General features: G+C 38.4%; 1 protein-coding gene across 1 annotated transcript in view; it reads right to left on the minus strand.

Annotated features, from left to right (window-relative positions):
- The window catches only part of Ar (androgen receptor), a 170,312-nt gene that overhangs the window by 143,279 nt on the left and 7,645 nt on the right, over nucleotides 1–19,388 (minus strand). The window lies entirely within an intron of this gene.

Here is a 19,388-nt window from a genome sequence, read left to right on the forward strand (position 1 = left end):
GAATATTAGAGAAAAAAATAGGACAAGGTTTCATAACTCAAATATGACATTAGTTTGTAATAATAACAACAGCTGTACTTCAAATCTACAAGTTCTCTCCAAGTTCACAAAACACATTTCAAAGCCAAGTGCTGGTGGCTAGTCAGAAGGCTGAGATTTGAGGACTTGCCAGGACAAGCCAACCTGGGCAGCGAAGTCCATGGAACTATTATTTCCATTTAACGTGCTGGGAGTGTGGCACAAGTGGTATAGCAGCAGCCTTGAGAGAAAGAGCCAATTGAGATCAAGACTCAGAGTTCAAGCCCCCAGTATAGAAACACACACACACACACACACACACACACACACACACACACACACACACACACTTCACCTTTATTTTTCATATATAAAACAAAATTTTACCTCAATCTGCAAATGAGGAACCAGATAGATAGTAAGCCACAAAGTATGTACATGAAAAGCTGGTTATGTGATTTCTCTCATTTGTAAGAACTAGAACATGTCCAAGATATTCTTAACAGGAGATCCCGATAACCCATTAGTGCATTAGACCATATATAATGTAGTGTAACAACATGAACTTCAACATATGGAAAGATGAGGTTCTTACTATGCCTATATGTAGTTTTTTCTTTATGTTTTTGCTTCGCTTAGTTTTCTGTACTTTGTGTCTTGTATATAAGATTGACAGGTGGAAGGGAAAGGGAATCACAAAAACAGCAGGAAAAGGGATGAACCAAAGCAAGACTGATACTCACTTGACTCTATGTTGATATGAACCTCACAGCTTGGGGGGAGAGTAGGGAGGGATAGGCAGGAGAAAATGAGGGATGGATTAACAATGAACAAAAACAAGTATACTCATTCCCTTAACTATATAACTGTAAACCCCCTTCCCATCACCTTTTCAATAAAAATTATAATTAAAAAGAAAAGGGTAAGGTCCACTTTTCTTACAAGGAACCCAGCCTTCTCTAGCCCTGATTTCCTGGTATCCATTTAATTTCTTTTCCTACTTCACTCAGGATGAGCTACGTGCTATGAAGAGCTCATATCTAGCTCCCATCTCTATCTTTGCACAAAGACTAGGGAAGCAGGAGGAGGAGTGGCACTTGGCTGAAGGGTTCTTGGAAAGGAAGAGAAGGAAGTGATTCTCCATCATCCCCATTACTTCTAGTCCTCAGGGAACATTGTGGGTAAATTTATGAAGCTGAAGAAATAAAAACGAGATGACAAGTTGCCCAGGAAATTCACATCCCAAACTCATTTTTCCTGAATTAGCTGTGACTTTGATTTTCCATTTTACAGTTAACCAAGGCACTTAAGTGCCTGGATTAAGACTCTGGGCCACAGTACCCAAGAAGGCTGTAAAACGTTTTTCAGAGGATTATTAAGAACATTCTAGAAAAGAGTTATGTTGAAGGAAGGCAAGAGGCTTTGGCTAATGGAGGGTAGATTTAATGGCCTCTATGAAAAATAAAACTAAAGTGGTTCCGAATAGTGAAAACAGCATCGAGGCCAGAGGGCAAAAATTGAAAACTCAAAATTTAAATCCCAAATCCACCAATGTAATCATTGTGTGACTCTGAATAAGTCATTGACCTCTGTGAAGTTCAGTCCCCAATCCATAAACTGGAAATAATAAAGGACACTTAGGATTCAAGAACGGATTAAACAAGAAAAAATCAAAAGCAAATATCTAGTAGCACCTAGTACTGAAGAGGTAAATATAATCTGCAATCAGAAAGAGTTTACCAAATGTTTTGAAAGGTCCTCAAATATCAGAGTTGTAAACAGAAATTAGTTGCTCCAAATCTGCTGAGCATTTATGTGGAAAAAATCTTAGTTCATATGCCATATATATGGATTTGAACTCACCAAGACTCTCTAGGTTACTCATAGTTTTTCTCTAGCAATCTCCTATTTTCCACCCAGATTCTCACACATACAAGATTCATATTCTTTCTTTTCCTCTCTCTCACCCTCTCAACCTCCCTCTCCCTCTCTCCCACTTACTCACACACACAGATGCTGAGATATTTCATGTTTCTGCTTCAGAAGACAAATTAGATTGAAATGTATTTAGGGAAACTGGGAGAAAAACACAGGAATGGATAACAATGTTTAAGAAGTAAAGTACTCACTACCTTACGAATGTAACTATAACCCCTCAATACATCACCCTGACAGTGAAATAAAATTTAAAAAGTGCATTTAATCATCATGTTTCATCTTCATCAGTTCAAAATATAGCTCATACACAGCCATACTTACTAGCTACAAGGAACTAAGTAAAATTTGCTAATGGTATTTTATAAGCAGCTGCTCACATGTCTACTACTGAAATGCCAATCTCCAATGAGATCTCTGAGGGCTGAGATGGTAGTTATTTATTTGCTTTCTATGCCAGGAATCCATCACAATATTCTGTATGAGTTTGGCATTCAATAAATGTATTGATGAATAAAAGAATTAGTGATATGAGTGAGATATTTATTGTTTAGCCATACTAACATTTATGAGAATTAAAAACATTTTCCAACCCAAGCGTAGCGGCTATAATGTCCTTCCAGATATAAGCACTTGGTGGCTCTATAATCTCAACTACTGGGTTGGTAGAAATAAGAAAGCTCGTGGTTCCAAGTCAGCCTGGGCAAAAAGTAACTGAAATTCTTTCCATCTCAATAAATATGCTGGGTAGAACAGGGATAGATCAGAGAATTTCTGTTTGGTTGGCCCTAGTTAAAAAAAATAAAAGGGAATCCTTATTAGAAACAATAACAAAAGCAAAACAAGGCTTGGGAGAGGGGATGGGCTCAAGTGGTAGAATACCTGCCTAGCTAGCTTAAGGCCTTGAATTTAAGTACTAATACTACAGAAAAAAAAAACCACCACAAAAATATTCTGTGAAGGTTAGAATATATCCTTAACCAAAAATTGAGAAGTCTCGAATTACATATATCCTTATTCATTCATTTATTTGGTAACAAGTCTGCAGTTCAATAGGAGGTCATATGCCAAACATGTGTGAAGTCCTGCCTGGGATAGAGCTTGAAATTTCCAATTGATCTCTACTAGAAATGAATGTTCTACTTCTTAGTTGTGCTTTTCATTGCCTAAATTATCTCAAAATGTCCCTTAATTGTCTGATCTCAGTCTCCTCATATATAAACTGGAGATGTTGAATTCTCTTTGTACTTAGCTCCAAATTGTTTTTGCGAAGTAAAAGATACAATGCAAGGGAATATCCAACAACAACTGTCACATGTATTATAATTTATAGTGATTGTAATAATTTAGCCTCAAATATATCCAATAGTCCCACTCCCATTTTCTGGTCCTGCAACTTCATAGTCACCACAGTTGGCTATGATAAAGCTACCCACTGGATCCTCTGAAAATTATCTAATAATTGAATGTAAATTGGGAAGGGAGGCAAATTACTAGATGTCCTTCTCAGTCCAAGCAACTTTTTGCTTACTTGATTTCACTTAACTCTTGGGCATGATTACTTGGATAAACTGGCATTACCATCATTAAAATATATTAATGCCAATCTTTTTCTTTTATCTGAAACCTGGTTTTGGTATTGGGGTTTGAACTCCTGCTTACTTAACACATGTTACCACTTCAGCCACTCCTCCAGCATGTTTTGTAGATTATTTTGGACATGAAGTCTTCCTGACTTGTCTCCAAAAGCTAGCCTCAAACACAGATGCTTGAAATCTCAGCCCCCTAAGTAGCTATGATTACATGAGTGAAACACCAGGGCCCAGCATTAACACGAAACTTGTATTGAAGTCCTCCAAGAAATCATGCTTTCATGGTCCACTCTGACTCCTCTGCTCCAGCAGAAGGAGAAGCTTTGGGAAGGTTTCCACAGCAGGCAGATAGAGCATGGTGAAAGAAGAGTAGGAGGCTGCATCATGCGTAGGAGACAGAGTGATGAACTAGAGATGGGAAAAGTATATGAAGCAACATGCAGTCAATAGCCAAAAATAGCAGATGTCTCAAAAGAGAAAGGAGCTTGAGGTCTATGTAACCCAGTCCAAATTGGCCAGGACCAAGGAGACGATCTGAGCTCTCCTAACTTTCAGGATTATTGGTTCAGAGGATACAAACCATGGACACAAGTGACTCTAAGAACAGCTCAGTGTGTGTCTACAATGAACATGTGCTAACAGTTGCTTTCTATACGAATTAAGCAGTTCAGAAGTGAGGTGGGAGAAAACAGTTAAAGACCTATGAATGTATGAGCGTAATGCATGTGTGTATGTACATCTACACATATTCATATCCATTTTCTGGCACTCATCAAAAGTCTAAGTAGGGCTCGGAGTTTGACCTAGTATTACAGTGCTTACTTATCATGCATAAAAACTTGGGCTCCATTTCTTGGTACCACATACATAGAAAAAGCCTGAGGTGGTTCTGTGGCTCAGGTGGTAGAATATTAATCTTGAGAAACTCCAAGGGCAGTGCTCAGGCCCTGAATTATAAGCCTCAAAACTGGCAAAAACCTGTAAGTAATCAGAAACTGAAAGTGGAAAATGTTCTGAAAATGAATACATCAACCTGACACTTCATATTATCAAATTTTTCTGTTGGTCATGGGGCTTGAACTCACGACCTGGGCATTGTTCCTGGGATCTTTTGCTCAAGGCTAGTGCTCTATCGCACTTTAAGCCACAGTGCCACATTCTGACATGTCATAATATTGTCACTTACCAGTGGCAGGAACATTACAATTCCAGACAGGAGAGCCACTGACAGAATTGCTCCCACTGTTTTGATTATTACTTCTTACAAACTGAAGAGTGTCAATGTGATTGAATAGGAAGTGTTAATAGACGCTTTCTAGGGTTGCACAAGCTAGAATTGGGTCACGTTTTTAGTCCCCATGGGAGAAAGTCAAACTGATTTCATCTCTCAAAGTACTCTCGCACAGACTAGGGTATGGCCTGCAGATCCTTAAATATAACCAGGCAAGTAGATGTTCTGAGCTACAGCTTGCCATAAAAATATTTTTTTTGTTTTCATCCATATGAAGTGTTGAGAGGCAGGACAGCAAGGTCCCTTGTTAGCATGAGGTTCCCATGCAAATTCAGCATTGTTGTGAAACTCACTTCATGTTGAAAGGCATTTTTTGTTCTACTATATGCCATTTTTCCAGCTGTGTAGATCTCAAGGATGAAAAGGGAGATGGTTCCAGGCCATAGAAGGAGTCAAGGAAATTCCAGACCAATGTGTGCACTGGAGTGACTGGTTGAAATATACAGGCCCAGACTGACTAAGGGCTCAGATTTTGCACTGGGTCATTCTGTTCTCTGCAGAGGACCATGACCTTTGGCTAAGAAGTCTCTCTCTCTCTCTCTCTCTCTCTCTCTCTCTCTCTCTCTCTCTCTCTCTCTCTCTCTCTCTCCCTCCCTCCCTCCCTCCCTCCCTCCCTCCCTCCCTCCCTCCCTCCCTCCCTCTCTCTCTCTCTCTCTCTCTCTCTCTCTCTCTCTCTCTCTCTCTCTCTCTCTCTCCCCTCAGATGAACTGATGCTTGCACTTCAAAGCAAATATATAGTACAAAAATTTCAGCTGGACTGAAGGAATTAACTTAATAACTTGCATTTCCAAAGCAAATCAAACTCCCCTGTTATCTGTAATGACCTCATGTTTATACTTCAGCCAATACATGTTGGAAACTGGGAGCTTTGTGGAAGGGAAGGCCAAGCAGACGTAGCCTGGGAAAAGCTCATATACTTCAGCTGGAGTTGTATTCCCAAGCTCTGCTTATCTGATCTAACATCAACAGCAACAACAACAAACAACAACAAGAGAAGGAGGAGAAGGAGAAGAAGGTGAAGAAGGAGGAGGAGAAGGAGGAAATGGAGAGGAGGAGACAGAGGAGAAGGAGGAAAAGGAGAAAGAAGGAGGAGAAGGAGGAGATGGAGAAGGAGGAGACAGAAGAGAAGGAGGAAAAGGAGAAAGAAGGAGAAGAAGGAGGAGGAGAGGAGGAAAGGGGGAGGAAGAGGAGGAGGAGGAGAAGAAGGAGGAGAGAGAAGAAGGAGGAGAAGTTAAAGAAGGAGTAGGAGGAGAAGGAGAGAGGTGAAGAAGGAGCAGAAGAAGGAGAAGGAGAAGGACAAGAAGGAGGAAGAGGAGGAGGAGAAGGAGAATTGGAAGAAGGAGAGGTGGAGGAGGAGGAGGAGGAGGAGAAGGAAGAGGAGGAGGAGGGAGAGGACGAGGAGGAGAAAGCAGCATCAATAATAATGATAATGATGTGAAAGGCACCATTTATTAAGCTTCTACTTTGGGCCACACACTGACTAAATTTCATTCATCACCACAAAAATCCAATGAAGAAAGATTAGCCCCTTGGACAGTTCTTTACTCCCTCTTGTAAAAAGCAAAAGCTCTGGGAGTAATGAAGTTTCTTGAGATCTGACAAGGATGGCATATCCAAAGGCGTGTAAGGGTCAAGTAGTTGACTTCGATGAGTATAACATGTTGGTGCATGGTCAAATAGGAAAGCACAAACTCCATCTAGAAGAGCAACTGCTTTTCAACTCCAGCTGCTCACTGTCAGGCATCCATGATGGCCCCATAAGGCCATCTTCATTCTCCAAGGAGGAAATCTGAATATGCATGTAAAATGTTAGTAATTCAGGGAACACACATTTACACACACACACACACACACACACACACACACACACACACACACACACAACTTTGCTTAGGATAAACAAAATGGATTTGGCCAGTTGACAACTTTTCATTAAGGCAAAGCCACTATAAGATAAAATTGTTCTTTTACTAAACTATAACCTCTCTTCATTGTCATTATTCTGTTGTTTGTTTTGTTTATCCCCACCCACAAGGCATTAAGGATTTAACCTTGGAGCTTCAAGCTTTCTATGCTGGCTTTCTATCACTTTGAACATGTCTTCTGTCAAGATTTTTGCTAATTGTAGATGAAGTGCCCTGGATATTTTGCCCATGCTGACTTCAAGAAGTGATTCTCTAGGTCTCAGCTTCCTGCGTAATGAGAATAATAGGTGTGAACCATTAATGCCTGGCTCCTTACTGTCTTTGATCTTTATGTAATACCAAAAAAAAGCTTAAAACTTCTTTATTTGAAGAACATCCAGTCTCACAGACTGGCTTCTTCTGCCTGGGCTGGCTTCAAACTATGATCCTCAAATCTCATCCTTCTTAAGGATCTGGGATTATAGGCATGAGACACAGGCACCTAGCAAGAAATATCATTTTGTAGGAAGCTTTATGGGGATAGCCTTCAAGATCAAAGGGTTAAGAGTGAAAACAACCATTCTGAAAGACAAAAGAATGAGGACAGTTGAAAGTGGCAAGTACTAAATCCATTTGGCTAGATCATAAAATTATATAAGGGAACAACAGGAATTCAAGTGGGAAAAATAAGCCAGATCATGAAAAGACTTGAACTCCAGACTTACAGAACTTAAACTTTTGCCTAAAAATGAAAGGAGATGAACTGATTTTTTTTCTGGCTTTGTAGTGATTTCGATTGAATCTAGGGTCTCCTCCAGGCTAAAGGAATTCTGTTCTATGAAGTTATAACCCCCCAGTGCAAAGGAGCTAAAATTTTAATCATACATTATATTACTGCTCATTGAGGCTCACTTTATGTCAAGCATTAAGAGTAAGAGATCAAATCAGACAGAACATTTTAGGAACTTATAGAAATCATAGATGCTGTGTAAAGCAAGGTATTTACAACATTTGAGCTAAACTGTTGGAGGCAATGTGGTAGCTGGAATACAGTATCAATTAGAGATTAGCAAAGAGTAACAGAGTGGTATAATGAGGTCTCTGCACTAACTTAGGTAAGAAGTGCTAAGCATCTGAACTAGGGTAGAGAAAAAGACTGAGTATTTAGGAAACAACATAGCCTTTCAACACCCTAATTCTCAAAGCCTCTTCTGTGGCTTTTATCCCATGCTGCACAGTCATCTCAGTCAGACAGCTCTGAACTGGAAGGGTAAAGATGTTCCAGAGAATAATATTCCTTGTTCAATTCCATATCTGACCTGGCATATTTTGAGTCAATTCACCACCTCAGTGAGGTCTAGCAAAAATTCCAAAGCAAACAACATACTATCGGAAAATACAAGCATGGTTAGCAGCTTTTGGTCTACTGTTCCACAAAGGATAACTGAAACACATCTAAAGTCTAACTTGCTAATTTTTTATTTAAAAGTCTGATCAAACAGATTGCAAATGTATACTGATAACTGCCACAAACTACACACTTGCTAACCTTGGTTGCAAGCACAGAGAAAAGGAAGCTGGGTTATGGTAGCTCATGACTTACTCCCAGCTACCCAGGAAGCTGAGATCAAAGGGTGGTGGTTCAAAGCCAGCCCAAGCAGAAAAGTCTATAATACCTTTATCCCCAAATATGAGAAAGCCAGAAAAAGAGTTGTGGCTCAAGAGGTAGAACATTAGTTTTCAGGGAAAATGTGAAGCAAGAGCAAGAGGCCCTGAGTTCAAAATCCAGGTTTGTTACCAAAGGGAAAAAAGATGAAAGGTAAACAGTGATAGGCAGATTAAAGCACACACAACATGTTTTAGATTTCTTTTTTTACCCAAATATCAAACATCAAATGTTTTCCATCTTTACTCCCAAACTCCAAGTTTGAGTGATCACATCTAATTAGTAGTTAGACAATGCTTCCAAGACGTGGCATATTATAACAAGTTTGCAGAGATGCTTTCTCTGAGGCACTGGCAATTTTCAAAAGGAATGCCTAGATTATTGCCATATATGACAGTGACAAGATTATGCTTCCTTTTAACTAAAACCTGGAGCAAGGCACAGTTTTTCAGCAACTGAATTCCATTTTTACAATAACAAAAATATTATGTAACATTCACATTCAGGACCTCCTATGGGATCCAGAATAACCCATGGGGGCATAGAAAAATGGAAGTCGCATTTTCAAAGTACTGAAAATGTTTCCTTATTTGGTGAAAAATCCCATATTGTACTTTTTTTTTTACTGACTTTTATTTTCCTTTGTTCGGTCTTGTGAAAGGAGATGGCCTCTATCCCATCTCATTAATAACAATAGTTTGGTTTTTTTTTTGGTTTGGATTATATTTGTATCAGTACCAGGGCTTGAACTGAGTACTTCAAACTCTCACTGGGCTTATTCCTTGAGCCATGCCACAGTCTACGAGGTTTTGCCAGTCCTGGAGCTTGAACTCAAGGCCTAAGCACTGTCCTCCAGCTTTTCTCAAGGATAGAGCTCTATCTACCATTTGAGCCACAGCAGCACTTAATCCTTTTATCTATAGATGTGGTACTGAAAATTCGAACCCAGATCTTCCTGTATGCTAGGCAAGAACTCTTAACAGTAGGCCAAACTCCTGGTCCCCAGTCTAGCATTTTGCTGGTTAATTGGAGTTGGAGACTCAGACTTTTCTGCTTAGATTGGCTTTGAATCATGATCCTCTAGGTCTCAGCCTACTGAGTACCTAGAATTACAGGCATGAGCCACTCCACTAACCCCAAGAATCGTGTTTTGTGATATTTAATAGATTGTGCTATTTAAAAATTCATCTTTCATTGTTTTGTTGAATGGTTATTAAAAACCAAATAGGATGGTATGCAAGGCTCAAGTCCTACTGTACTTGTCTAGGAAGACAAGGCACTGAGTTCAAACACTAGTTCTACATAAAGCAATGGAAGGAAGGAAGGAAGGAAGGAAGGAAGGAAGGAAGGAAGGAAGGAAGGAAGGAAGGGAGGGAGGGAGGGAGGGAGGGAGGGAGGGAGGGAGGGAGGGAGGGAGGGAGGGAGGGAGGGAGGCAAGGAAGAAGGAAGGAAGAAAGGAAGGAAGAAAGGAAGGAAGGAAGGAAGGAAGGAAGTTAGGAAGGAGGGAGGAAGGGAGGGAGGGAGGGAGGGAATGAGAGAGGGGGGGGGGGAAGCCCGATGTGGTGGTTCGTACCTGTAATCCTACCTACTCAGGAGGCTGAGATCTGAGGAATGAGGTTCAAAACCAGTCTGGACACTAAAGAACTTGAGACTCTTATCTCCAATTAATCACTAGAAAACAGGCAGTGGTGCTGTGGCTCAAGAAGCATGGTGGTACCATTGAGTTGAATAGCTCAGGGATAACACCGAGGCCCAGAGTTCAAGCCCCATGACCGAAAAGCAAGCAAGCAAGCAAGCAAGAAAACGAAAAAAAAGAGAAGAGAAGAAAAGAAAGGGGTGGGGGCAGTCACTGTGGCTTATGGTTGTAATTCCAGATACATGCGAGGCAGCAATTGGAAAGACCTTAACTCAAACTTATCCCAGATAAATAGCTAGAAATACCCCATCTCAATCAAGAAGCCAGGCATATTTGTCATACATCTGTCATTCCACCAAAACAAGAAGACATAGGCAGGTGATACAGGGCTGGACACCAGCAAAAATCACTGGAGGTTTGGCTCAAGTGGTAGAGCACTACCCTAGCAAGCACAAAATCTTGAGTCCAAACCTCATAAGTGTAAGTCACTGGTGCCCAGCAAGACATACTTTTTAAGTCAAGTAGAAGGAATGAAGGGAGGTAAGTGATTGTGAGAAAAGAACCATAGTGAGAACGAAGAGATCTGGTAGTCAAGTGCTACAAGTTCAAGTTCTGTTTCTGCTACTTTCAGTATAGCCTTTCTTTGACTCATTAAGGAAGCCATAAAAGAATTATTAAAGGACATACTAAAGCCACTAGCACAACGATGTTCATTGCAGTATTATTTACCATAGCAAGGATATGGAACCAAGCCAGATGCCCCTCAGTAGATGATTGCATCAAGAAGATGTGGTATTTATACACAATGGAATTCTATGCTGCCATCAGAATAAAATGACATCATCCCATTTGTTTTTGTTTTTTGTTTTTTTTTTGCCAGTCCTGGGCTTGAGCTCAGGGCCTGAGCACTGTCCTTGGACTTTCTCAAGGCTAGAGCTCTACCACTTGAGCCTCAGCACCACTTCTATGTATGTAGTACCGAGGAATCGAACCCGGGTCTTCATGCATGCTAGGCAAGCACTTTAACCACTAGGCCAAACTCCCGGCCCATTTGTAAGGAAATGGGAAGAGTTGAAAAAATCCTATTAAGTGAAATAAGCCAGACCCAAAGGAACATAGGTTCAATGGTTTCCCTCATTTGTCATAATTAGTACAAACCTAGGACTCTCCTACCAGGGGATTACAATAGCTCAAAAGCTAGCTACATAAGGCCATATAGGATGATGCTAAATGAAAGGACCTCCAGGATATGGAAACAAGAGCCATATAATGTGTGATTGTTGTTCCTAATATACTTAATTTCTCATCTCTTTTGTTGCCCTTTGGTCAATCTCATATTTTTGTATTTGACTTTGTTACCTGGTATATTGTATACATGTTTATTTGTTTATTTGAAATAGGAAAGGGAATGGGTAAAACCAGAAGATTGGGAGGGGGTTGGAGGAGAGAAATGGAGACAAAAACATGGAAGGGATATCATTGTGTGACTAATAATGCACCTAATATCTTACAAATGTAACTCTAACCCCTCTATACATTTCCCCGACAATAAAAATAAAATGAAATAAAATAAAAAAAAAAGAATCAGTGTCTGAAATTCAGTCAAAATGCCCTTGAATTTTATAAACTACCTTACTTTCTATAGTCTATTCCCTAAATGTAGTGGGAAACAATTTCACGGTCTAGACAGAATATATCCTACTACATACAGTCTCTTCTGCTTGCTTGTTCTAAGACCCTGGGTATATTATTTCATTATTCAGTACCTGTTTCTTCATCTGTCACATTGGAACAACAATAGAACTTACATTAGCAAGTAATTTTGAGGATTCAGTGAATTAAGATTTGCTAACACCTAAGTCTTTTAGTGATTCAAAAATACTTGGCTCCTTTCTTTTACTTACATTGGTAGTTCTATTTAGGAAGACATTGAATTGCCTAGGTTTGTAGTAGGCTTGGAATTTTCAGCCATCTTAGTTAGGGTCAATATCCCTTTCTCAGGAATTCCCATAATTTACTTTTCTAGTCTTTCACTAGTCTGTCACTTCTTTCTTTCTTGAAACTCCCATTCTATATTTCCAGGCCACTCAGCTTTTTAATGAGAAGGAACAGTGTAAAATGAAGTCAGCTCAGCCACCAGTCTTTTTTGGAGCGAAAAGGTAAACAGAGGCTATTGGTATAGGACAGGTGTTAAAATCTAAAACAGACTCCCTGGAAGTGCACATAGGTTCTGCTACTCCTTCGCTGTGTGACACCTGGTATCACAAGCTGCTTAGCCTCTCTATGTCAGCTTCTTAAGGTTGATGTGCTGATTAAATGTCTTAGCTAAGGTAAGCTTGACATACAGCAAGTGATCTTATCATTGCCAATATTATAATTCTTTATTCTCAGAATGCAATCACTTTTCTTTCCCTCTGTCCCTTCCATACTTTCCTGCCTGCCTGCCTCACTGTTTGCTTGCTTGTTTTCTTGCTTTTATTGTTTGTAGGGCCTGAACTCAGGGCCTGGGTACTGTCCGTGAATTCTTATAGCTCAAAGCTAGTGCTGTACCACTTTAAACCACAGATGTACTTCTGATTTTCTGGTGCATAATTGGAGATGCGTCTTGTGGGATTTCCTGACTGAGCTGGCTTCAAACTGCAATTCTTATAGTCTCCTGAGTATCTAGGCTAATAGTCATGAGTTACCAGTGCCTGGCTTTACTTGTCTAATGTAGACTTTTCTCTGACTTTTCTTCTAATCCTTAGAAGAGGCTGAAACTGGCATTGAACATTAGGTTGCTGTGTCACTTTGTCTAAGTACCCCCCTTATCTCTGTGCCTCATACACCTTATTCATAAAATGAGGTACTTGGAAAAGATGGTCTCCCAGGTCTTATGAACTCTAATAATTGATTATTTTAAGCCATTTCTATTCATGTTGCAACTAGAGACAAAGCTCACTGTTTTTCTGGATTAAAATATTTAGATATGCATTTCAGTAAAAATATAGCAATAATATTTTTGTTTTGATTGAGGGTAAACAACAATTTGTATGTTTGGCAACAATTTAGATGGGGATTTAAGTCCTAGTTAAGGGTTGGGCAAGAGAACTGAATTTGTTCTCTCAGTCTAGTGACAGCTTGTTATTTCATCTTGGACAAGTCCCCAACTTTTTCCAGATTTCTTTTAAATAAAAGAAGAGAGATGGAAATAGTGGCAAATGCCTGTTATTCTAATATAGGGAGGCTGAGGCAGGAGGCCCTTGAGTTTCAAGGCCAGTCTAGGATATACAATGAATTTGAGGCCCTGTCTCAAAAGCTAATAGATGAAGGTTGGACATTACAGGCTCATACTTGTAATCTTAGCTATCCAGGAGGGTTAAGCAGTATGGCATCAATCTGGGCAGGAAATAGTTAGACTTTTATTACCAATTAATGACCTAAGAGGCAGAATGGTCTTGTGACTCAGGATGGTAAAGTGCTAGTCTTGAGCAAAAAAAGCTCAGGGACAGTGCCCAGGCCATGAGTTCAAGCCCTATAACCAGCAGAAACAAAAATTGATGAGAGATGAGAGAAATGAAGCTAAAAACAAGTTCATGAATAGCTAAGATGATCTCTAAAATACCTTCTATTTTCCTTGAAGAACAGGAAGTTGGAAGACACTGCAACAAACCTGAGAATAATCTAGGAGCCTTAGCTAACTCAAATTTCTATATGTCTGAAAAACAAACACTTAATTTCTACCCTACACACACAATGTACCTACCCTACATAGATACAGTTTCACAGCTCATATTTGGCAATTTTTTGTCCAGTTGTTAAAACCAAAAGTTTGATAAGCATCTTTGCCTCCTTTCATTTTTGCACAAGGAATATAAAATGTCAGTAAATGCTTTGATTCTTCTATCAAAACACATCCCACATACATTCATTCTCACCCTTTCCACTACCTTAACCTGAGCTACCATCTCTCCAGTTACATCACAGCTATAGTTTTGTCTCCCTGCTTTGTCCTTTCTCTTACAATCTCTTCTTCAACCAGACCAGAAAGTTTAGCAAACAAATGGATAATATATCAGAGAGTGACAGCTGTTGTGAAGAAAGATCTTGTAAATTAGGTCATGTTACTCTACTCAAATTCTCAGACTAAAATCCAGACTTCTAAAAAGCATGTGAAATGGCCTTCCTTAACTCTGATGCAAACTGAATCATTTCTCTCACTTACATAACCCAGCCATAACCCCTGAGGTTGTATATCATACCAAGCATGTCCTGACCTCAGGACATATGAACCTAAAATTTTCTACTTCTAGATATGCATATGGTTCAGTTCTTCATTCCCTTTTGATCTCTGCTCAAATTTCATCCTCTTAGTAAGACCTTCTCCAACAAAAGTAGAATATTTCCTCCCTCAATATCTATCCCCTCGCTTCGCCTTATTATTATTTGTGATACCTATCACTCTGATGTCTTCTTCATGTTTATCCTTACTAAACTGTCAGTTCTATGGAGAGTTTCTTATCTGCCTTTTCAGTACTGTATCACCAGTGCTTACCACAGAATTTGGCATAGAATAGATGGTCACAAAACATCCATTGGGTAAATTCAGTCCTTAAAAGTATTAAGAGTTTTAGTACTCAGAACTCCCCACAATCACTATCAGTCCAGTGGACAGTGAAAAGACTTAGAGCTAAATTTCCTTTACCCAGTTTTTGTTACTGATACTAGTTGTGCTTGTGTGCTTCTCGAAATCACATCTTTCCTATCTATCAAGTAAAAAGAACTATGGGAATGAAGCAAGAATACACAACTTAAATTAAAAAAAAAAAGTGAGGGACCGGGAGTTTGGCCTAGTGGTAGAGTGCTTGCCTAGCATGCACGAAGACCCAGGTTCGATTCCTCAGTCCCACATACATAGAAAAAAGCCAGAAGTGGTGCTGTGGCTCAAGTTGTAGAGCTCTGACTTTGAGAAAGCCCAAGGAGCTTGACTAGCAGAGATTTGCAATAGAGCAAAACCTTGATACATAAGGCCATATAGTATGAAGCTAATTGAAAGGACCTCCAGCATACTGAAACAAAAGCCATATAATGAATGATTGTTGTCCTTAATGTACTATGTTATCTCTCATCTCTTTTGCTGTCCCTTGGTTATCTCATATTGTTACAGTATCTTACTTTGTTATCTGATATATTGGATATATTTGTATTTGGTTATTTGAAATTGGATAGGGAAGGGGGAAAACCAAGATGGGGGGTGGGAGGGAGGGTAATGGGGACTAAGACATGTGAAAGGGTATCAATGTATGTGAATTAATGCACCTTGTATCTGGCAAATATCATGTAAGCCTTTTATTAGTTACAATAAAAAATATATAAAAAAAGAGAAAGCCCAAGGACAATGCTCATGCCCTAAGATGAAACCCAGGACTGGCAAAAAAAAAAAAAGAGTGAGACTGAAATTCCTTATCTACTTCTATGAAGTTGTCTGGTCATAGGCATGCTACCTAAATTCTCTAGACATGCTTAGGAACAGTAATCTAATGGCTTGAACTCTAGATACCAATGAAGGATAGAAATGAGCTTGAAGATCCAATATCATTGTTCTTAGATCTGTACTCACAAAAAGGTATCAAGGTGTCAAATGCTACAGTCAAAACTCTTTGACACTTTGAGAAAGAACATCCTAGATGAAATAATAAGTATTGTGGTAGCTTATATGTTATCTGATCCTATGTGCTTCTGGTTCAAGTTATTCTTTTCGTGGTCTCAACTGTGTGTTGAAAGCAGCAGCCCAGCTCACTGCTCCTAGGGGAATCCTGTCATGGGCCACTCATAGTCCCCCTAGTGGCAATACAGTGGGTCTACATTTCCACAAGCACTACTAGAATCACAGTGATGACTATTAGGGAGTAAGTCATTAAAAAAAAAAAAAAAAGCAAAAACAAAAACAAAACAAAAAAACCCAAAACCAAAAAACTCTGTTATTTAATTCAGAAAAGTCCTTACTGGAAAAAATTCTTATGTGTCTTTGAAATGTTTTATTTGCAGTTATCACTTGCCTCCTTTGGCAACATCATAAAAACACATTTTTGAGAACCTCAAAAAAGGCCACCAGGAACATTGGAAACTTTAAGAGTAGGAAAATAATTCTTGATCTGATCATCACACTGGGCATCTTTATTGGCTCACAGAGAAAACACACATTCAATAATCACCATCAACTTTAATTCAATACTCTCATGACTGTGAATTTGTCCAGTCAGATACATCAAAGCAAGTTCCCAACAATATGCAATGAGATAGCCAAGAAATTAAACATGCAAGTCGTAATTAAATTGACTGGAGAGTACTGTTGAATTAGGAAATACATTTCAACCCCTGGCGGGAGTTCACACATCATTGTTATTCCAGAAATAATATGTTCTATTGCTTGAATTATTCCTCTAACCTGTAATTTTTTGTTGAGATCAGTAAAGTCTCCACTTGTTTTCATAAAGGATTAAAGCAGCCAAAGGTAATGAATATCGCTCACCATTTCAACCTGCATTCATCTGTTCTTGAGTGCCTATATTTTAAAATTCCTTACATACAGCATCTTACCAAACACTTATCATGGTGCTAACTTTATTCCTTTTGGTTTTTTAGTGGCTAAAATTTCATGGAGATTCTCAATCACATCCTCTTTCCTTTACTTGTGTCTCCTCCTAAAACACACTGGGCATCTAGCAACTTCTTAATGAAAAATGATTGACTGACAGATTCTTTATAAACCTGCTTTATTAGGGTAATCTCTAAATCCAGCTACTTGGTCAAATAGGACATTTTTTTCCAGGGACTTTCAGTTAGTTTCCTTGCCATTATCAGAGTAGTACAATCGTAGTTGATTTTCCATGACCCTTTAGCCTAGAATGTTAATGAGGCTAAAATTGGGTCCTCAGATAGATGAATTTTATTTTTGCTTTATGGGTATAGAATGCATCACTGAAGAGAAGCCTACACTATTTGACAGTAAACAAATCATTTCATCATATATACCCTCATAAAGAGTGGTATTATCTACTTCATCCAGTGGAAAACATATAAAAAGCATACAATTATTTCAGCTGCTTACACAAACCTAACATAATTTTCAGTGGCCTAATTTACCTTTACCACCTCTTCATAATTATTCCACAATCCCTTGCTGATAGGTCCTATGTCAGTTTTGTTACATAAAAAAGATAGTTACATAAATCTAATTAAGATTTTCCCTTGCTGTTTTCCAAAGAGTTGAATGTTCAACAATATTTTTTCTTCATCCATGAGAGGGTTGGGTTACCAATTCCAATCCCAGTTGATTGAAACTGAGAACAGTTTCCCTACAGAACCTTCACATGGGATAAAGTAAAATACACTTTCATTTCAAAGTCAGTAACAAAGAATCTCTTGGTATTGAATTCCCAAAGGAATTCATAACTAAGATAGTTCAAGTAAAGTTTCAAGATCCAAGATCAGTATTTAAAAATCAATTCTATATATGTACATTAGCAATCCATAATCTGAAAACCAATTAGGAAAAATTTATTTGTACTAATATAAAATAGCTATGAAAAAATAAATAGAAGTGCAAACTTTCATTTCAGAAAATTTTATAAAACATTGTTGAAAGAGAAAATCTCAGTAAATGAAATGACGTGTCACGCTCTTGCATCAAAAGACAGGACATGAAGAATGCCAAGCTCTAAAAACTGATGTAAAGATTCAACAAATGCTTATCAGAATCACAGATCATTTCTTTGTGGAAACTACCAAGTTGATCTCAAATAATATAAAAACTCATGAAGCTCAAAAATAGAAAAATATTCTTTCAAGGAAGAACAAATTTGGAGGACTAACACTTCCTCATTTGAAATCACATTAAAAACCTATAGTCATTAAGACCCTGTAGTAATGTCCTAAGAAGAGACCTACAGATGAGGAAGATTGTTGAAAGCCTAGGGGGAAAAAAAAACTTGCATCCTTTTTCAACTGTGATTATACACCAAAACTGCTGAGACTGTTAAAAGGACAAAGGTTCAACAATGGTGGCAAAATGACTGGATGGTACATATGAAAATTTAAAAGAAAAATCTTGATAAATCTGGATTTTTTTGTGTGTCCATCATATAGGTCTTGAACTCAAGGCCTGTGTTCTTTACCTGAGTTTTTTCACTAAAGGCTAGTACTCTACCACTTTGAACTACAACATAACTTCCAGTTTTCTGGTGGTTAATTGAGATTGGAGTCTCAGGGACTTTCTTTCCCAGGCTGGCTTTGAACTGTGATCCTTAGATCTCAGTCTCCTGAGTAGCTAGGATTACAAGCTTGAGCCACTGGCTCCTGGATAGGCCTGGATTTCTACTTCACAGTCCATATAACTATAAAATCAAAATTGACCAAGGGCCTAAATGAAAACTCTTTAAAGTAAATATCAGTATAATTCTTTTTTTAGAATTATGCAAAGCCTTCTTATATATGACATCCAAATCATAAGTCATAAAAGAAAAAAATGGGTAAACTGAACTTTATCAAGCTGAATAACTTTTGTGCTTCAATAAGCAAAAGATATGAATGGATATTTTGCCAAAGTCAAGATATAAACAGGCAAATAACTGCATAAAAATGCTGATGGTTATTAGTCATTAGGAAAATGCAAATTGAAAACCACACTGAACTACTACTTCACTTCCGCTAGGCTAGCTATATTTTAAAAAAAGAGACACAAGTATTGTCAAATGGGAAGACAATGAAACTCTCAAATATTATTGGTGCATTTGCAAAAGGCTACAATCATTTTTGCAAAAGGTTTTGTAGGGCCTCAAAATGTTAAACATAAGTTTCCTATGACCAAGAATTTCCTTCCCAGCTATGTACTCAAACTATCAAAACATATGTCCACCAAAAAATAATCTGTGCAAGATTATTCACAATGATATTCATAATAATGCTACCAAATAATAAAAAACAACCTTAATGCCCATCAACTAATGGATAGATAAAATTTGGTATATTTATGCAATGGAATAATATTTGTCTATAAAAAATGACCTGTGCTTCAAACCTTGCAAACATTAGCCCATGTGATATAAGCTAGAGGTGTAAATGACCATACATTACATGATTACATTTATGAGAAGTGCAAGAATAAGTAAATCCATAAAGACAGAGTAAACTAGTGATAGTTCAAGGTTGGGAGTGGGTAGGAGGATGGCTTCTTTTATATTGTGATTAAAATGTTCTAAAATTGAATGTGGTGAATAATATGGATTGACAATTATGTCTCAATAAAGCTATCATTAACAAATAGAACTCAGATATTACAGGATCTTAATTGACAGCATTCTCCAGT

This window comes from Megascapheus bottae, chromosome X, assembly GCF_031878675.1.
Source record: "Megascapheus bottae isolate mThoBot1 chromosome X, mThoBot2.hap1, whole genome shotgun sequence".
NCBI lineage: Eukaryota > Metazoa > Chordata > Mammalia > Rodentia > Geomyidae > Megascapheus > Megascapheus bottae.